This window comes from Cornus florida, unplaced genomic scaffold, assembly GCF_030987335.1.
Source record: "Cornus florida cultivar Cherokee Brave unplaced genomic scaffold, ASM3098733v1 CherokeeBrave_3.0.0_Hap2_Chr01, whole genome shotgun sequence".
NCBI lineage: Eukaryota > Viridiplantae > Streptophyta > Magnoliopsida > Cornales > Cornaceae > Cornus > Cornus florida.
In genome coordinates this window covers 53,141,486-53,149,609 of record NW_026775571.1, presented here as the reverse complement: position 1 = coordinate 53,149,609, position 8,124 = coordinate 53,141,486, and positions in this window count along the sequence as shown.

The following is an 8,124-nucleotide window of genomic DNA, read 5'->3' as shown; positions in this document are numbered from 1 at the left end:
GTTTAGATGTGTTCTATCTGTAATCTGCATGCATTACACTAACCAATGATCTTAGATTAGTTTTTGAGTTTTTGAGACCATTCTGATTTTTGTTTCCTTGTGGGGATACATTGATTCTGGCTCCATGTGACCATATAGTGATTCCAGTACTTTGGTGTGTTCCAATATTTCACATGCAGTTTGATAATTTTGTTATGTATTCAGACGCAACTTTTTCCTAATTGGTGCTTTCTGAGTGAATTTGTTTTAATTTTCTGTGTGATATGTGTAACAATTGATTTTCTGTTAGACTTTTCTTGAGAGCAAATTTCATGCAGGAACTGCAACTGGTTCAGGTATAAACTGCAACCGGTTGGACTTTACTGAGTGTTATTTCCAACCTATTCTCTCCTCCCCAACGTTAAACATATTCACAAGTGTTCCTCAGTCATATATACCTGTTCTATATTATGTTGTCATCCAATTGAAGTATACATGCACTTGTTGTTCTGCTTCAGATATCGTGACTCAAAGTAAATAAAAAAATTATAACTTGATTGGACACGATTCGACACAGAAATTTGCCGATTACAAAATTTACATCTCACAATCTCCCACTTTGGCAATTTCGTGACAAAATTATATTGTAGGAACGCAATATTTCAGGCTTCATTTTTGGGTTGTATTCTATTTCTTTGAAACTGGAATTAGTTTCTGGACCTTTATTTCTGTTTTGGTCCTAAGAAATTAAAGTTAAGTAAACATAAACTATGAAGTACAACGCTCCTCCTTTTTTTCTCTACTTATCTTTGCCCTATTTTTGCTAAAACCAGCAGTTTCTGTCACTAGAGCATGATAAATCTTCGTCTCTCGAAACTTAGACAAAATTTTCTTGATATCCTTGATTAAAATTCCAAAATATCTGAAACATCTATATCCTTGATGAAATAATTTTTCTTCGCAAAGAACTCTAATTAAACTGTTCTTACTGAGATCTTCCAAGTAGTACCTAATACTAGTTTATCTATTCTTAAGAGTTATCTTTTTTCTGCTCCAAAAATAGAACTTTTATGGATACAATTTATATATATATATATATTTTTTTTTTTTTTCTGTTCATCTTTATCAGAATCCTTGTAAATATGAGTTATTCACTTACTGAATACTGTACATTTTGTATTTTATCTATAGAAATAAATTATATACCGGAAAAAAGGGAACATCTTAGCTTAGTTTCCTAATGATGATGTGATTTCGACATTCCACATTTGCTTTCCTAGGGAAGCAAATTGGTGATGTTCTATGAAGACGATGATGATGACATGGAGGCATATTTTGACAATATCATGTTTGGTCATGAATGTAGAATAAAATTCCCGAGTCTATTTCTGGCTTCTCTTACATGTTATCTTGTTCATTTCATTGATCCGAACATTCCTGTTGATATTATTTTATCGTGTAAGTTTTTAATTTTGACCATTTAATGCTTGTATCTCTACCGCTACAAACTTAAAGAGGAGGTTTCCTTTCTTTTTGCTATAGAGAAGGCAGATACTACTTGTTTTTTTATACCACTGATGTTGCTAGAGGAAATTTTGATACTGTTGTTGTGGAATCTTATAATAAGTGCAGTACAACTAGCAATTTGTTTCTGAAAGGACGAGCTACACACTAAGTTAGCTCATTCCTCAATCGATGAGTTTCCCTGAAGATTTGTATTCGATTTTTGACATATTTTACTTATAAACTCAATTGATTCGCTTTACTTTCTGTATCTGCAACTTACTTCATTTTTATTGCTTTGGTATTGAAGTTTGGCCTTATTTCCTTCATTGTTCTAATTATTGCCATCCTAAATGACTGAAATTATCAACTAGTAAATTTTGAATTTTCAGCAAAAGAGATTGTGATTTTTCAGCAACTGGCCTACATCCAAGAGTCATTGCAAATGAAAAAACTGGTTCTTCTACTAAAACTCTGCTCATAAGTAAGTATTTCATTGTTTTCTTTCAATATTAATTCATAAATCTATATTGTTTTCTTTTTTCTTTTCTTTTTTTCCGTTTTTGTTTTTGGCTCTCGGTAATGTGTTTCTTGTAATCATAATTGTTGGATATATGGCATGCTTCTATTGACGGTGTTCAGATGTGTTCTCTATCTGTAGTTTGCATGCATTACACCAACCAATGACCTTCGTTTAGATTTTGAGTTTTTGGAGATCACTTTGATTTTTGTTTCCTTGTGGGGATATTGTTAGCCGAGATATGATAGGCGCAAATCATTTTTTTTTTGATAAGTAAGATTTTATTAAAAACGCTCAAAAGGGGAGCAGAACCCAAAGAAACAAAAGGGACAAAGGGCGCCTTAGACCTTCAGAGAGGCGAAAAAAACAATAATCTCCTTCGTAGATCTATAATCTTTCCCTGAAACCCAACAAAAAAGAGTAGAAATAACAAAGAACTTAAGCATAGAAACATTCTTCTTTTTTCCATCAAAATATCTCCTATTTCTCTCGAGCCAAATACACCACCAAATACAAAGCGGCGTAGCCCTCCAAGCATCACGAATGGAAGCCCCCATAGAGACGCCTCTCCAAGCCTCAATCAACTCTCTAGAGGAACAAGGCATTGCCCAATGGACCCCAAATAAACCAAGCATCAAATCCCAACAATCTTTGGCCATGCTACAATGTAAAAGGAGGTGATCAACTGACTCCTCATTGCACAAACACATATATAACAATGATTGACCACCACCTAATTCCTCCTCCTCCAATTATCCTGGGTTAAAATCTTACCCAGGACGGAGGTCCAAGCAAAATAGACGACCTTGCGGGGAGCCTTGGAACGCCAAATAGACTTCTAGGGGAAGGGGTCTCCATGACTAAACGATAGGCATCTAAAAAAGGACCTAACCTTAAAACGGCCTTGCGAGTTAGGAACCCAGAACCAACGATCAGACTCCCCAAAAGAGATCACCTGGCTATACAGAAGCTCCAGAAAGCGAGAAACATCCTCGATCTCCCAATCCTGAAAATGCCTCCTGAACTGAACATCCCAAGTTAGTCTCCCGTTATCAAGATGATAACAGTCAACAACCATGGCTTGAGAAGCAATCCTATAGAGCCATGGGAAAGTAAGAGCAAGAGGGAGTTCCCCACACCAGAGATCCTTCCAAAAACTGATCCTCCTTCCATCTTTAAATCGGAAACGAACATGTTTGCAGAAATCATCCCAACCCCTCCGAATGAAATTCCAAACTCCCACCCCCCTTAGGCCACGCATCGCAAGAGAGCACCACCCACCGCTACTTTCCCCAAATTTGCTCGCAATAACTCTCCTCCATAGCCAATGCCTCTCAATACCAAACTACCAGAGCCATTTACCAAGGAGAGCCTTATTAAAAGGCAACAATGTCCTTAACCTTAAGCCTCCAAACCGAATTGGACGGCACACTTGATCCCACCGAACCAGGTGAAACTTGAACTCTTCTCCTTTCCCCCCCCCCCCCCCCCCCAAAAAAAAAGTTGCATTGCAATCTTTCAATTCTCTCAGCTACTGAAGAAGGAATCTGGAACAGAGAGATGAAGTAAGTAGGAAGGCTAGAAAGGGTGCTCTTAATCAGGGTAACCCGACCCCCCTTGGACAGGTACTGCTTTTTCCAACCCGCCAACTTCCTCTCGAATCTATCCACAACCGGATCCCAGCTCCCTACACATCTCAAAGGGGCTCCCAAAGGCAATCCTGAGTAAGAAATGGGAAAAGAGCTAGTATAACATCCAAGGATCTGAGCAAACAACTCAATCTCAGGAACATCCCCAACAGGCACAAGAAGACTCTTGCCAACATTAACCTTAAGGCCAGAAACAACTTGAAACCAAATCAAAACGCATCTCAAATACCTCAACTGGGACGCGTCCGCATCACGACACACAATAGTGTCATCCGCAAACATAAAATGGGAAACCTCCAATTGACTAGCAACATCCCTGCCCACTCGAAAACCTCTCAAAAAACCCAGCTCCATAGCCCTTTTCAGCAATCTGCTAAGAGCCTCCATCACAAAAAGGAACAAGAAAGGGGAAAGCGGATCCTCTTGTCTCAAGCCCCTCGAGCTAGAGAAAAAACCCGTCGGAGCTCCATTCACAAGGACAGAGAACCGAGCGCTAGAAATGCAAAAAAGAAACCATCTCCTCCACCGCCGACCAAAACCCATCCTCTCTAACAGGTAGAGAAGGAAGCTCCAGCTCACATGGTCGTACGCCTTTTCAATATCCAGCTTGCAAAGAACACCCGGAACACCGCTTGCTCAAACGAGAATCAACACATTCACTAGCAATAAGAATTGAATCCAAAATCTGATGACCTCCCACAAAGGCATTCTGAGAGTCAGAAATGACGCCATCCATCACCTTTTTCAACCTAAAGGCCAAGACTTTCGCAATCAACTTGTAAAAACATCCCACCAAACTAATAGGATGGAAATCTCTAACATCCATTGCCTCTCCCTTCTTCAGAATAAGAGCAATAAAAGTTGCATTCAAACTTTTCTCAAAAGAGCCCTGCACATGGAAGGCATGAAAAGAGCCCATCACCTCCTCACGGACCACCTCCCAACACTTCAAAAGGAACCTCATAGTAAAACCATCAGGCCCAGGGGCTTTGTCCCCATTACAGCTCTTCAGAGCAGAGAGAACTTCCTCTTTTGAAAAAGGCTCTTCCAAAACAGAGCACTCCTCTCCCGAAATAGATTCAAAGTGAAGCCCATCAAGCAAAGGACGCCAACTTGCTGATTCAGTGAACAACTTCGAAAAGTACTCAAAAAAACTCTTACAAATCTCCTCCTCTTTACTAATCAACACCCCATCCACCCGAATCCTCCCACCCCTTTCAGGATAGAAAAACAGAGAAAGGAGTGGTAGAGATGTGGCCGGAGTCTACTGCTTCGACTAGTCACCGGAGTCATTAATTCCAATGAAATCCTCTGCTATTTTTTCTTTCTTTCGTTCTCTTTCTCTATTGATCTTGTTAGTTTGCGGTTCTGTGGTTCTGTTCATGAAAGCGCTTGATAGTCAGAGGTTGTCTTTCTTGGAGGTGGCTCGTCTACCACGCCTGGATTTGAAAGGGTAGGTGGAAAGGATTCCTTCTCCTAGTGATCTTGTGTTTAGGGTGGATAACCTCAGTACCTCCTCTCGAGAACGTGTTCTTAGAGCTTGCCTGGTTAGGAGATTTGACAGAGAGGTGGGGTCTTTGGAGGAAATTGAAGATTGGGCCACGAAGACTTGGTTGATCTCGGGAGGGGTTAGGGTTAACTCTCTGCCGGATGGGCTTTTGCTGTTTCGGTTCCCGTCGGTTTTGGAGGCTCAGAAGGTTCTGGATTGGGGCAAGAAATCTTGGGGTGAGGCACAGCTTTGCATCGACCTTTGGTACTATAGAGTTGGTTGCTATGGGTTGAGGTTGCGGGATAACCACCGGTGTGTTATTGTGTATGGATTGCCGCTGCATCTTTGGTGCCAGAAGTTGTTTGTTGCCATTGGAGATGCCTGTGGAGGATTCCGGGACGTGGAGGCATTTGAGATGAGCGATACGGAAAGAATTGTGATCACTGTGGTTGATGGCGGTGTGATCCCGAAGAGCTTTGTCGTGGAGGATGGACGGCAGGCTTTCAGAATTTCGCTATCTGAAGAAATCGCTCCATTCTTGGTCCCGCTGACTAAAACCAGTTCCGTAAAGGGTGTCGTGCTTCCACCGGCGGCGTTGGCTGGAGTTTCCTATCTGTCACACAGGTCTGGCTGTGCGAATGGATTCTCGTCGGTGATCCAAAAGGTAGCGGTACAGGCCAACCGGTCTCAAGATCAGGGACGGGTGAGTCGTCACGCGCCTAAGGCGAGTGGAAGAGGAAAGAATGCTATTGGGACACGTGGTTGGAGGAGGAATGAGGTCCGTTGTGAGTGGAAGGCAGCTCCTCCACCACGTGTTGTGGCATGTGAGCCTCGGGATTTTTTTAAAGTTGATTATGTTGGGCCAGACGAGATTGGGCCTTTTCAGCGTAGGGATCGAATGGTGGGCTCGAACGTGGTTGGGCAGGCTACACATGAGAGGGGTGGGTCTGGGCCTGGGTCATCATTTGGGATGGGGCAATACCCCAAACTAGTTAAGAGGGATGGATGCTTTAAGTCCTCTGGGCCTATTTTTACTGGCCTGTTCAGAACAAGTTAAGAAAGGCTAAAGATAGGGTGGTTCGATGGGGCCCAACCCATCGCCTATCAATTTCTTTGCATGGTGGGCAGCCCAAATCATTTTCAGAAGAGGTTCAAAACTTGGTGGTTAAGGATCACCATTCGGACACGTCACAGAGAAAGTCAGAGGTGTGTGTTTGGTCGAAGAAGGAAAAGATGAATTGGGCAAAGATGAGTTTGAGCAAGACGAAGGGGACCAGATCTTGTCCGAAGATTTTCCGACATGGAACGTGCTGTCAGAACCTGATCTTGGGCAAGAGGTTCGAGCTTCTTCAGTCCGAATCCTTGGGGGATGATGAGAATGGTGTCTGCGCTCTTATGAAAGAAGACGGCTTTTCTTCGAAGAAATCCAGTAAGAAATAGTCCAGAAATGAAAAACAGAAATGGGTTGCCAATAAGGTTCCCCATTCGTTATGTCCGATTCATCTCATGCTCAGAACTCTATGGCTGTTCCTTTCTTTACTCCTTCTTCTTCTAGCATAATGTTGAGAAGTTAAAGGGGGAAGGATTTCGGTGGGAGATAGCAAATGTTATCGCCTGTCATTGAGATGGGCTTGGTGGATGTGGTGAGCTCTACGTTTGGTTCTGACTCTGGATCTGTTGGGCCGTCAGAGAGGGATGGGACGGTTTGTTTGTTCGACGACAGGGAAGTTGACCATTTTTGTGGTGGGATTGCTGAAACATGTTCGGAGGCTTCCTTCTCCTCTAGGACTTCAGGGGAGGAGATGGGTAGGCCGGCTGAGCCCCTGTTGGGTGGTATGGATGGGCTGTGTTCTTCTTTGAAAGGCGGTCCAGTGCATTGCGTGAAGGGTTCTGTGCCTGAGTTGGTGACTGTTTGTGTGGGCAAAGACATCAGAATCTCTCTGTGATGAATCTGCCAATCTTTTGGTGAAGGAGCTGCAAAAGCATAGAGCCTCTTATGAAGACCAAACTACTGATTGCAACCCAATTTTTTCCATTCAGGAAGGCATGTTAGATTATGGGGATGATTGGATGTCGCATGCTAAGAAGGAAATGGAGGCCAAGGGAGGTGAGAATGATAGATATAGGGTGGAACAGGGTAACTCTCTTGATCTGATTTTGTGGGAAAAGGAAGTTCATGCTAGTTTGGGGGTGGTGGATCCCTTGGTTGTCGTTCATCCAGAGGATTTGGACAGCATGGTCTGTAGGCAGAGAGGTAAGGATACTGGTAAGGATTGGGTTATGGCTAATATTGGGGCTACTAGTGAGAAGCTGGGGGTCTCTTGTAAGGGGAATAGTGAACAAGCCTTGGCCATTCTTCAAGCTACTGTTGAGGGGAGAGAGGGGGAGATGATTCAGTTTTTTAGAAGGAGAAGTAGGAAAAAGAAGAACCTTACTCCAGGAAGAGGGGAAAGGGAGTTAAGGAACTTGTGTTTTGATGTGAACTATGACGGAAAGTCTGCGGGGGAGAAGGAGAGGGGAAGTGGTAAGGGGGGGGGGGGGGGGGGGGGAGTGGTAAGGGGGTGATGGGGGCGTCTGTTTCCTCATGAAGCTACGAATTCTATCATAGAATGTCCGTGGTCTCGATGATCCGGGTAAGCCGAAGGTGGTGAAGATGGCAGTTAGAAAATGGGGGGTGCATTTGGTGTGCCTCCAAGAAACAAAGATGGACTCTATGACGGAGAAAGTGGTTAGGAGTTTGTGGGGGGAATCGCTTTGTTGAGTGGGAGGCGCTAGATTCTGTTGGGGCTTCTGGTGGTATTCTCATTATGTGGGATAGGAGATGGATGGCTAAGATGGAGGTTTGTAGGGGGAGATTTTCTTTGTCTTGTGCTTTTGTTTTGGAGGAGGATAGGTTCTCTTGGGGTTTTTCTGGGGTGTATGGGCCGGTTGATGATGGTGTGAGGGATGGGTTGTGGGAGGAGTTGAGTGGGGTGAAGGGGAGG